At 41.3% G+C, this 12,558-nt stretch overlaps 1 protein-coding gene across 1 annotated transcript in view; it reads right to left on the bottom strand.

Moving 5' to 3' along the window:
* Positions 1 to 12,558, bottom strand: part of KIAA0319L (KIAA0319-like ortholog) — a 137,850-nt gene that overhangs the window by 62,641 nt on the left and 62,651 nt on the right. The gene's annotated exons all lie outside the window — the stretch shown is intronic.

Below are 12,558 nucleotides of genomic sequence, written 5' to 3'. Positions count from 1 at the left end.
AACCTGACCAATATGCTGAAACCCCGTCCCTACTAAAAATATAAAAATTAGCCAGGCGTGGTGGCGTGCACCTGCAGTCTCAGCTACTCAGGGGACTGAGGTAGGAGAATCGCTTGAACCCAGGAGGTGGAGGTTGCAGTGAGCCAAGATCAAGTCACTGCATTCCAGCCTGGGTGACAGAGTGACACTTCATCTCAAAAAATAATAAATAAATAAATAAATAATAATATCATGACCAAGCAGGGTTTACTCCAGGAATGTAAGATTGGTTTAATATTTGAAATCAATCATATTATTCACCATATTAACATACTAAAAACAAAAAAAAAATCATCTCAATAGATGCAGAAAAAGCATTTGATAAAATCCATCAACTATTCCTGATAAACACTCAACATCAAACTAGGAATAGAAAGAAATTCCCTACACCTGATGAAAGGTATCTTCAAAAAACCTACAGCTAACATCAGACTTATAGCTGACTTACAGACTTGTAGCTTTCAAAAAACCTACAGCTAACATGTAGACTTTCACCACTTAATTCAACATTGCATTGGAGGCCCGGCATGGCAGCTTACATCTGTAACCTCAGCACTTTGAGAGGCTAAGGCAGGAAGATTGCTTGAAGCCAGGAGTTCCACACAGCCTGGACAACAAAGCAAGAGCCCATCTCCACAAAAAGAAAAAAATATATCAAAAACATTGTAGTGGAAGTTCTAGCCAGGGCAATAAGGCAAGAAAAAGAAATAAGAGGCATCCAGGTTGGAGAAGAAGCTGTCTTTATTTATAGACAATATGATTGTATCTAGAGAAAATCCTATGGAATCTATAAAAAGATGCTAACAGAATGAATAAGTAAGTTTAGCAAGATTACAAGATACAACACTAATATACAAAAAGTAATTGTATTTCTATACACCAGCAACAAATAATCACTGAGTTCTTTGAAAACATCAAGTATAACAGCATCAAATATAAGAAATACACAAATACATACACCTACTATGTACCCACTAAAAACTTTTTAATGAAATATGGATAAATCTGACAAAAGACGTGCAAGATCTCTGTTGGAGGAAGAGGTGCAAAAAAAATAAAAATAAAGACGTGCAAGATCTGTACACTAGCTGGGAGTCAGTGTACAGATCTTGCACATTTTTAGATTTTTTTTAGAATTACAGATAAACCTGACAGAAGAGTGCAAGATCTGTACACCAATGCCCAGCTGGTATACATATTTTTCTTGCACATCTTTCATCAGATTTATCTGTAATCCTAGCACTTTGGGAGGCTGAGGCAGGTGGATCGCTTAAACTCAGGAGCTGGAGACCAGCCTGGGCAACATGGTGAAGAAATAACTCTACAAAAAATTAGCCAGATGTGGCAGCACACACTTGGAGTCCCAGCTAGTTGCGAAGCTGAGGCAGGAGGATCACTTGAGCCCAGGAGGTCAAGGCTGCAGAGAGCCAAGATCACACCACTGCACTCCAGCCTGGGTGACAAAGTGAGACCCTATCTCAAACAAACAAACAAAAAGATCTGTACACCAAAACTACAACACATCACTGAGAAAAATTATAGATTATTTAATTAAATGGAGAGATACACTGTGCTCGTGGGTCTGAAAATGTAACATTATTATTAGGCTGATGAGTTTCTCCAAATTGATCTACAGTCCCAATACAATCCCAGTGAAAATTCCAGAAGGCTTTTTTTTTTTTTTTTTTTTTTTGAGGCAGAGTCTTGCTGTGTCGCCCAGGCTGGAGTGCAGCGGCCGGATCTCAGCTCACTGCAAGCTCCGCCTCCCGGGTTCACGCCATTCTCCTGCCTCAGCCTCCTGAGTAGCTGGGACTACAGGCGTCCGCCACCACACCCGGCTAATTTTTTTGTGTTTTTAGTAGAGACGGGGTTTCACTGTGTTAGCCAGGATGGTCTCGATCTCCTGACCTCGTGATCCGCCCGCCTTGGCCTCCCAAAGTGCTGGGATTACAGGCGTGAGCCATCACGCCCGGCCTCCAGAAGCCTTTTTAAAAAGAAACTGACAAGGTAATTCTAAAATTTATATGGACATGCAAAAAACCTAAAATGGGCAATTTTGATCAAGAACGAAGTTTTTAAACATCATCTGATTTAAACATATATTACAGCTGGGCTCAATGGCTCATACCTATAATCCCAGCACTTTGGGAGGCCGAGGCGGGTGGATCATGAGGTCAGAAGTTCAAGATCAGCCTGGCCAACATAATGAAACTCCGTCTACTAAAAAACACAAAAAATTAGCTGGGCGTGGTGGTGGGCACCTGTAATCCCACCTACTCAGGAGGCTGAGGCAAGAGAATCGCTTGAACCTGGGAAGCGGAGGTTGCAGTGAGCCAAGATTGCACCATTGCAGTCCAGCCGGGCAACAGTGCAAGACTCCATCTCAAAATAAATACATAAAAATAAAAAATAAAATAAACATATATTACAAAGCTAGAGTTAGGCCAGGCGTGGTGGCTCACTCCTATAATCCCAGCAGCTTGGGAGGCTGAGGTAGGTGGATTGCTTGAGTCCAGGAGTTCGAGACCAGCCTGGGCAACATGGTGAAACCCCATCTCCGCTAAAATAATAAAGGGAAAAACAAAAACAAAAACAAAAAAACTAGCAGACATAGTGGTGCATGCCTATAGTCGTAGCTACTTGGGAGGCTGAAGTGGGAGATTCACCTGAGCGCAGAAGGTCAAGTCTGCACTGGGCCAAGACTGTACCACTGCACTCCAACTGAGCAACCACAATGAGACCGTCTCAAAAAAGAAAGCTACAGTTATCAAGACAGTGTGGAACTCATGTCAATATAGGCAAACAGATAAATGAGACCAAATCGTATAGAGAAGTAGACCTATAAACATATGCTTAATTGATTTTCAACAAAGGTAAAATGGCAATTCAGTGTAGAAAGGATGGAAAAAATGTCCTAAAACAACTGGATATTCAAATGCCAAAAAAAAAAAATCCATCCATAGCTCTCACAACATAAGAAATAACCCTAGACCTAAATGTAAACCCTAAAATTATTAAACTTTTATAGCTGGGCACAGTGGCTCATGCCTGTAATCCCAGCACTTTGAGAAGCTGAGGCAGGCAGATCACCTGAGGTCAGGAGTTTGAGACCAGCCTGACCAACATGGTGAAACCCCATCTCTACTAAAAATACACAAATTATCCAGGCATGGTGGTGCACACCTGTAGTCCCAGCTACTTGGAAGGCTAAGGCAGAAGAATCGCTTGAACCTGAGAGACGGAGGTTGCAGTGAGCCAAGATCATGCCACTGCACTCCAGCCCAGGTGAGACTCCGCCTCAAAATTTAAAAATAAATAAAATTATGAATCTTTCAGAAGAAAACTTAGAAGAAAATCTTTCTCAGCTACACCACCAAAAACACAATCCATAAAAGAAATATTAATAAACCAGACTTCATCAAAATTAAGATCTGCTCTTTGAAAGACACTGCTAAGAGAATGAAAAAATAAGTTACAGACTGGGAGAGAATATTTGCAAATCACATATCTGAGAAAGAGCTTGTATGCAGAAAATATATATGTAAGAAAATAACACAGTTTTTTGTTGTTTTTTTTTTTCAGATAGGGTCTCACTCTGTCACCCAGGCTAGAGTGTAGTGGCAGGATCAAAGCTTACTGCAGCTTCAACCTCCCAGGCTCAAGCAATTCTCCTGCCTCAGCCTCCTGAATAACTGGGACTACAAGTGTGCACCACCACACCCAGATAATTTTTGCCACTTTTTAAAAATGGGGAAAAATATTAACACTTTACCAAAAAACATGAATGGCAAATAAGCACACAAAAAATATTCAACATCATTAGTCATTAGGAAAATGCAAACCAAAACCACAATGAGATTCAATTAAACACCTATTACAATGTATAAAATTAAAAAGATTCGCCATACCAAGAGATGGCAAGAATGTGGAGCAACTGGAAATTTGATACATTACTCACAGAAATGTAAAATGGTACAACCACTTTGAAAAACACTTGGGCAGTTTGATAAAAAGTTAAATATACCTGGCCGGGCGCGGTGGCTCAAGCCTGTAATCCCAGCACTTTGGGAGGCCGAGACGGGCGGATCACGAGGTCAGGAGATCGAGACCATCCTGGCTAACACGGTGAAACCCCGTCTCTACTAAAAATACAAAAACTAGCCGGGCGAGGTGGCGGGCGCCTGTAGTCCCAGCTACTCCGGAGGCTGAGGCAGGAGAATGGCGTAAACCCAGGAGGCGGAGCTTGCAGTGAGCTGAGATCCGGCCACTGCACTCCAGGCCGGGCGACAGAGCGAGACTCCGCCTCAAAAAAAAAAAAAAAAAAAAGTTAAATATACCCATACAATATAGGCAGGGTGCAGTGGCTCACGCCTGTAATTCCAACACTTTGGGAAGCCAAAATGGGTAGATCACTGAGGTTAGGGGCTCGAGACCAGCCTGGCCAACATGGTGAAACCCTGTCTCTACTAAAATTACAAAAATCAGCTGGGGATGGTGGCAGGTGCCTGTAATCCCAGCTACTCAGGAGACTGAGGCAAAAGAATCTCTTAAACCAGGAAGCAGAAGTTGCAGTGAGCCGAGATGGTGCCAGCACACTCCAGCCTGGGCGACACAGCGAGACTCTGTCTCAAAAAAATAAAAAATAAAATAAAACATACAATGTAACCTAGCTGTTCCACTCCCACATATTTACCCAAGAGAAATTAAAGTATATGCTATACAAAGACTTGTACACAAATGTTCCTAGCGTCTTAATCTGTAATAACCAAAATCTGGAAGCAATCCAATATCCATTAACAGGTAAATGGATAAACAAATTATATCTATACAATGGAATACAACTTAGGAATGTTTAAAAGCCAGCTACTACGGGCTGGGTGCAGTGGCTCATGTCTGTAATCACACCACTTTGGGAGGCCAAGGTGGACAGATCACCTGAGGTCAGGAGTTTGAGACCAGCCTGGTCAACATGGTGAAAACCCGTCTTTACTTAAAAAAATACAAAAATTAGCTGGGCATGGTGGCGCATGCCTGTAGTCCCAGCTACTTGGTAGGCTGAGGCACAAGAATCACTTGAACCCTGGAGGTCGAGGTTGTGGAGAGCAGAAATAGCGCCACTGCACTCCAGCCTGAGCAACAGAGTGAGATTGCATCTCAAAAAAAAAAAAAAAAAAAAAAAGCAGCTACTAGCATATGTTATGACATGAATGGACATAAAAACATGCTAAGTAAAAGAAGCTAACACAAAAGACTACATATTCCATGATTCCATATTAATGCAAAGTCTAGAAAATGCAAATTTATAGAGACAGCAGATCAATGGATGCCTAGGACTGGGGGTGGGAATAGGGATGGCACACAGGAACTTTTGGATAAACGGGGACAAGGGAAGTTTTGGGAGTGACAGAAATGTTATCCAACTGTACTGCAGGAAAAAGAAAAAAAAAAAAAGAAGTATTATCAAACTGGATTGTAATAATGATTTACAACTCTTAAGTATTTACTAAAACTATTGAATCATATGCTTAAAAGGAATGTTTTCTTATATAAAGTATACCTCAATAAAGTTGTTAAAAAGAAATATGTGTGTAATATATGATTCAATTTATTTAAAAATTAGACAATCTATAATGACTAAAAGCAGATCAATTTCCTACAGGAGGGGGTGAGAGGGACAGATTACAAAGGGGCAGAAGAAATGTTGGAGTTGATACATATATTCATTATCTTTTTATGGTGATGGTTTTATAGACATAGAGACAGATATAAATAAACTAACCAAATTGTATACTTTAAACATGTACAGTTTATGATATGACAATTATACTTCAAAAAAGCTGCTTTCTAAAAGTATGGCGCCCACAGAAGAACAAGTATTCCATGTGGGTGGAGTGGAAAGGAGAAAGGAGTAACAAAAGAGCCATTCATGCACCCAAAAGCATATTTATAACGGTTGCACAATGTCCATTTTCCCCTCATTAGACAGACTGCTTTCATTTTTTTCATAAAATAAGTATCATCTCACCATTGTGTGCAAAGTTTTATTTAGAAACTATTGCTTTAGACAGATTCCCAGAAGTAGAAGAACAGCAGTGTGACTATTTTAAAGTTAGGCAGACAGATTTTCATTTATTAAAATAATTTGTTTTAAAGAAAAAGCCTGTTTATCATTTTTTTAAAATTATGTACTGTATTTTTAAGGAAACAGAAACAGCAGACATGGAACAAATTATTTTATTTGAGAAACTATGAAGTAGGCTGGGCGTGGTGGCTCACGCCTGTAATCCCAGCACTTTGGGAGGCCAAGGCGGGCGGATCACCTGCAGTCAGGAGTTCGAGACCAGCCTGGCCAACATGATGAAACCCTGTATCTACAAAAATACAAAAAGTTAGCTGGGTATGATAGCTGGTATGATGGCATTACATATGCCTGTAATCCCAGCTACTGGGGAGGCTGAGGCAGGAGAATCACTGGAACCCAGGAGGCAGAGGTTGCAGTGAGCCGAGATTGCACCACTGCACTCCAGCCTGGGCAATAAGAGCGAAACTCCATCTCTAAAAAATAAAATAAAATAAAAAAAGAAACTATGAAGTAATACTAAAAATTTTTACGGGATAATAAAGGGTTGGGTGGAATTTCCTTGAGCAATTTTTTCTAGCACTGGATAGAAATCATAAAAACTAAACCAATTCTGAACAAACCATATGTCATATAATCACTGCCCAGGTGGATATATCTGTTTCTTCTTCAAGAAGTCTTATTCATAATGATGAAAGGTTTCGATTAATATTCTCTTTCTGCATCTCTCCAATTCTCTTCTCTTCTTCCTTCTTCCTTTCTCCTTGCCTCCACTCTGAGGCCACCCTCTCCAAATTAAGTAAGCCAGGCCCAGCAATTAATGTCATAATTAAAGATAACAAAACAAAACTCTCCATCACCATCTATTCCATTTTAAGTAGGAGTCTGTAAGGCCACACACAGGATGTTCACACTTACCTGGTCACATAATCACAATCCATATAGGGGTCCTCCTTGGTAAGGCACATGCTATCCTAGTATCTACTTAATACTAAATAACAATTTATAAAAATTCAGCTTTCAACACATTTTGATTTGAGACACAATGGTATTGAAATAACCTACCACTGTCACTAATAAAAATCCTACCAATGGAAAGGAATGTCTTCCTGCAGTAGCAAAGCCAGTGGGGTCTAATGACACACCATATCCCAATTCTCAGCAACTAAAGCTGAGACTGGAGAATATGACAGGGTTTATCTTTATAGAAATTAATTAAAAGTTAGTCTTCTGAGAGTGTCCTTAGAGAAAATAAGACCATCCACTAAATGGGAAAGAGAGGGATGACACCTGCGGTGTTAACAAGAGATGGTCAAGTTCTGTCAGTTAGTAAGGAGTTGTTAAGGGACCCACACCAAAATCCCCACCAACTCTTGCTTTGTAAGTGCTACAGACCGAATGCTTGTGTTCTCCCAAAATTTGTATGTTGAAATCTAGCTAACCCCCATAGTGATGGTATTAGGAGGCAGGGCCTTTGGAAGGTAATTAGGTCATGAAGTTGGAGCCCTTGTGAATGTAATTAGGGCTTTTAGAAAACGGACCAGAGAGAGTTTGTCTTCCTCTTCCACCATGTGAGAACACAGCTAGAATGCAGTGTCTATGCAGACTGGCCCCTCACTAGACACCAAATCGGCCAGCACCTTCAGCTGGGATTTCCCAGCCTCCAGAACAGTGAGAAATAAATTTCTGTTGTTTATAAACCACCCAGTTTATGGTATTCTGTTACAGCAGCCTGAATGAATTAAGACAATAAATTAGCTTACAAAGTAGCCAATAAACACAATTTCAAACTCACTGTACACAGCAAAAGCTAGATAAGTAGATTAAAGAATCAGAACTATTAGGAGATTAGAGGAGAAAATGGGTAGTCATGAAGGGAAAAAAAATAAGGAAAGGGTGTTGTGGTCCAAGAACTAACACAACAAAAACAAGCAAACAAGTTTAAAAAAAAAAAAACAAAAAAAAAACCCTGAAAAACAAACCCAAAACAACAACAAAACATGAAGGGAAACAGCACTGCTTAGGTTTCTGTCATCAGTTTCATAAGGTTATCCCTCTGTTGCTGCCCACACCCCACACTCTATCTTCTGATAAGAAGTAAGCTCAGGCCTTACATGGAGCCAGCACAAGAGTTCTCAGTAAAAGAAGGCAGCAGACGGCTGTCTGGGTGGTTGGCTCATTTATCTTCTAAGTCATTTATTTGTTTCACAGAAAGCCACTGGCTTGCTAAGGGTCAAAATGCCGTGTGTGATTATTGACTGGAAAGAGGGAGCTGATGCTGTTAGACAGGAGAACACTTCAGTCTTCCTAAAGCCAAACCTTACATGCAGGGATACCTAAGTGGACTTTCATTTCCTGTACTCAAATAAAGCACTTTTTTCTGTGCCACACAGCAGGATTGGCAGCAATTAATTGTCAGAACTGCTTAAACTGTACACGTTCTTATAATGTACACAATTAATTGGCTGGACTGCTTATACTGTACACATTCCAGGACCCAGTCAACAAGCCTCTGTGCTCCTCCTGCAAACAATTCAGAGGTTCATGGCGCAGAAAGGGTGCAATACCTAAACTAAGCAGGACAGGCTTGTCCCTCTTTAAGCTGAGAAAGGGGAATACATTGATGACATTCCTTTCTACTTTTGGAATTGTAAAAGGTCCACAACATCTGCCTTTGGATTCAATACATGTATGTTTCCAAAAGAGTGAAAAATGCAGACTAACAATCCAAATGCCTTTGCAGCTCTGCAGGCATTTCAGGCAAGACAAAAGCAATTTATGATATAATTTCTCTCCACTTTGAATGCAGAGCTGCTTGACCTACCTTAGTGAAAACAGCACAAACTAGAAACTGGTGCTGCTAGCCAGTCATCCCTAATTAGAATGAGATCTGCAGTGCATACTTTTCTCTTCCCTTCCCTAGTGCATTAAGCAGAAGTTTGAACTCCCAAGTTCTCTCCGAAAAGAAATGCCAAGGCAATTCTAAATGCACAAGGCAATCTTACCACCTTTCCAGAGCTATACATGGCCTTCAGGGTAAGAAGCTAGCTCCTAAGCCTGATATATAAGGTCAAACATAACTTATCTGGATCTGAAGATTTCACTTTGCCCCACTTTTTTTTTTTTTTTTAGCAATACTTGCAGTTCTCAATATGTAATGCCAAACTTTGTAATACATCCGTGCAACACTGCATGCAGCAAAAGCCCACTCCCACTCCTGGGGTTCATAGTTCAAATTCAATATTCCTTCCCTCATGGTCTACCCACTCTCCATATTAGACCACAAAGGTCTTGAAATCCTATTCACTAGCAGCAATTTCTTGCCACTGCCCACTGATGGTAAACTAGAAGAAAGAACTCTCTATAGCCAACACATCCTCAGGATCTTCCTTCTAGCATACACCTGAATTCTGTAAGACCCAAGTTTGAATTTTCATCATCCTCCAGGAGACTGTCAGATCTAAATCTACCATATTTCTAACTTTACTGGTCCATTTCTAATTTCACTGGCCACAATTATCCTATAGTATGCTGGAGCTATTTTCTTTGCTGCCCCTTCCCGATGTCCTCTGCAAACCATTATTCTTCTACCTCCCTGTAAAATCCTCTTCTCCTTTGCCATCTTGCTGCCACTTTAACTCTCATTGCAGCTAGAATCTCCCAACTAACTCGTCACTCTTCCTATTTTACCGATGACTTTGACATCTGGCTTTCAAAAGTCCTCTTCATCCCAAGTCCTACCTGAACAGTAAGAAAGTTAAGATGACAGGCCAGGTGTGGTGGTTCACGCCTGCAATCCCAGCACTTTGCGAAGCCGAGGCAGGCAGATCACCTGAGGTCAGGAGTTCAATACCAGCCTGACCAACGTGGAGAAACCCTGTCTATACTAAAAATACAAAAAATTATCTGGGTGTGATGGCACATGCTGGTATTACCAGCTACTCAGGAGGCTGAGACAGAAGAATTGCTTCAACCCAGGAGGCAGAGGTTGCAGTGAGCCAAGATCGCGCCATTGCACTCCAGCCTGGGCAATAAAAGCAAAACTCCGTCTCAAAAAAAAAAAAAAATGGACCGAGTCCAAACAGAATCAGACTGTCTAGATTCAAGTCTTGGTTCTACCATATACCTAGCTGTGTTGCCTTGGTCATGTTCCCTAATTTTTTTTTCCTGAATTTCCTCATTTATAAAACAGGAACGGGCGGGCGCAGTGGCTCATGCCTGTAATCCCAGCACTTTGGGAGGCAGACGCAGGCGGATCACGAGGTCAGGAGACTGAGACCATCCTGGCCAACATGGTGAAACCCATCTCTACTAAAAATACAAAAAAAAAATTGCTGGGTGTGCTGGCACGCCCCTGTGGTACCAGCTACTCGGGAGGCTGAGGCAGTAAAATCACTTGAACCCGGGAGGCAGAGGTTGCAGTGAGCAGAGATCACGCCACTGCACTCCAGCCTGGCAACAGAGTGAGACTTCATCTCAAAAAAAAAAAGAAAAAAAACAAAACAAAACGTAACAGTAATAGTAATTCACAGCATTTGTTGTATAGATTAAGAGTTAATACATATAAAGGGTTCTGAATGGTACCTGGCATATAGTAAATGCTCAGTAAACAACAGTTAATGCTGCTATCATCATCATCATCATGGTCACCATCACCATGATTAAAGACTACCTCAGTGTCCACAGGGGAAACTCATTTAACATGTTCTTTGAGCTTACTTGGTTCTTTGAGCTCCTTGCCTCCAATAAACTTCTTCTCCACTCTACCCCAGCAACCCTCTTCCACAGCTCACCCTAGATTCCGCCATCAGAACTTCTCCACCTCCAAAATCTTAAATTCAAATATTACATACTCTGACCACCACCTCCTATCCTTCCAGCACTCACAATTACCCATTCCTCCTACATGTGCTTCCCATCATGGTAACCTCTAAATGCAAAACTTGTCTACTTCTGTAGCACCTTCCTATCTTTGCCTCTTTCTATACTTTGTCCTACTCTCTCTCATCCACTCTTTTTACAACAGCCTCAATTTCCATACCTCATTTTCCTTCTGTACAAACTACCTAGCAAAGTTCCCATCTTGAATGAATCAAATTATCAGGCTTTTCTTGACAGAGCTCCTGAGAGCTACTGAGGAGAATCACACAACTGTAAAGATCAGTACCACAGTTATAAATGCATGATCTCCATCTTCAAGGCTACCCAGCAATCTTTTTATTTCCTTACCTAGTTTGCCATCTTCTATCCTTCACAATGGCTATTTTAGATCTTTACCCACTCCTTAAACCTCTGATTTTCCTGTCTATGACCCACTCACCCCAATCCCACCTACCTCTACCTCGGTTTCTACTCTTCATAAATGATCTATCACACTTAAGAATAAACAGGAATGAGATGAGAACTACAACAATTTCCTTCTATCCTGTATATAAACCCACTCTAGCAGTGTCCTACCCAATCCTTTCTCTCTGTCATAGAGAAGGAGGTATCCTGATTAAGACTAATATTGTGGCTGGGCGCAGTGGCTCAAGCCTGTAATCCCAGCACTTTGGGAGGCCGAGACGGGCAGATCCCGAGGTCAGGAGATCGAGACCCTCCTGGCTAACACGGTGAAACCCCGTCTCTACTAAAAAAATACAAAAATTAGCCGGGCGAGGTGGTGGGCGCCTGTAGCCCCAGCTACTCAGGAGGCTGAGGCAGGAGAATGGCGTGAACCCAGGAGGCGGAGCTTGCAGTGAGCTGAGATCCCGCCACTGCACTCCAGCCTGGGGGACAGAGTGAGACTCCGTCTCAAAAAAAAAAAAAAAAAGACTAATACTGTACTCTGTGCTCAGTATTCTAACCCTCCTGCCCTATAAGGCAGTGGTTCTCAAAGCATGGTCCCTGGGCAGCAGCACTGGCACACTCCAGGAACTTTTTGGAAATGAAAATTCTCAGAACACACTCCAGACCTACTGAGTCAGAAACTGTGGAGTTGGGGCCCAGCAATCTTTTTTGTTTCCATCTCCTCAGAGCAAGAAACAAAGACCAATTTATTTTAACAAGGCCTCCAAGTGAGTCTGATGCATGCTAAAGTTTGAGAACCATACATAGCTCTAAGGGATTATTCGTTATTTATCCCTTTTCCTGTCTTTAATCTCTTTTTAGTACAATGGTTCTCTTGCCTGAAGAGCCTCCTATTTTACTAGGCCACATACAGTTGGCCCTTAAATAATACAGGCTTGAACTGCACAGGTCCACTTATATGTGAATTTTCTTGTGAATCTGCCACCCGAGACAGCAAGACCAACTACTCCTCTTCCTCAGCCTACTCAACATGAAGACAACAAGGATGCCTGTAAGATGATCCACTTCCACTTAATGAATACTAAATGTATTTTCCCTTGGGATTTTCTTTTTCTTTCTTTCTTTTTTTTTTTTTTTTGAGACAGAGTCTT

Source organism: Colobus angolensis, unplaced genomic scaffold (assembly GCF_000951035.1).
Source record: "Colobus angolensis palliatus isolate OR3802 unplaced genomic scaffold, Cang.pa_1.0 Scaffold4, whole genome shotgun sequence".
Lineage (NCBI taxonomy): Eukaryota > Metazoa > Chordata > Mammalia > Primates > Cercopithecidae > Colobus > Colobus angolensis.
This window is presented reverse-complemented; position numbering and strand designations above follow the sequence as displayed.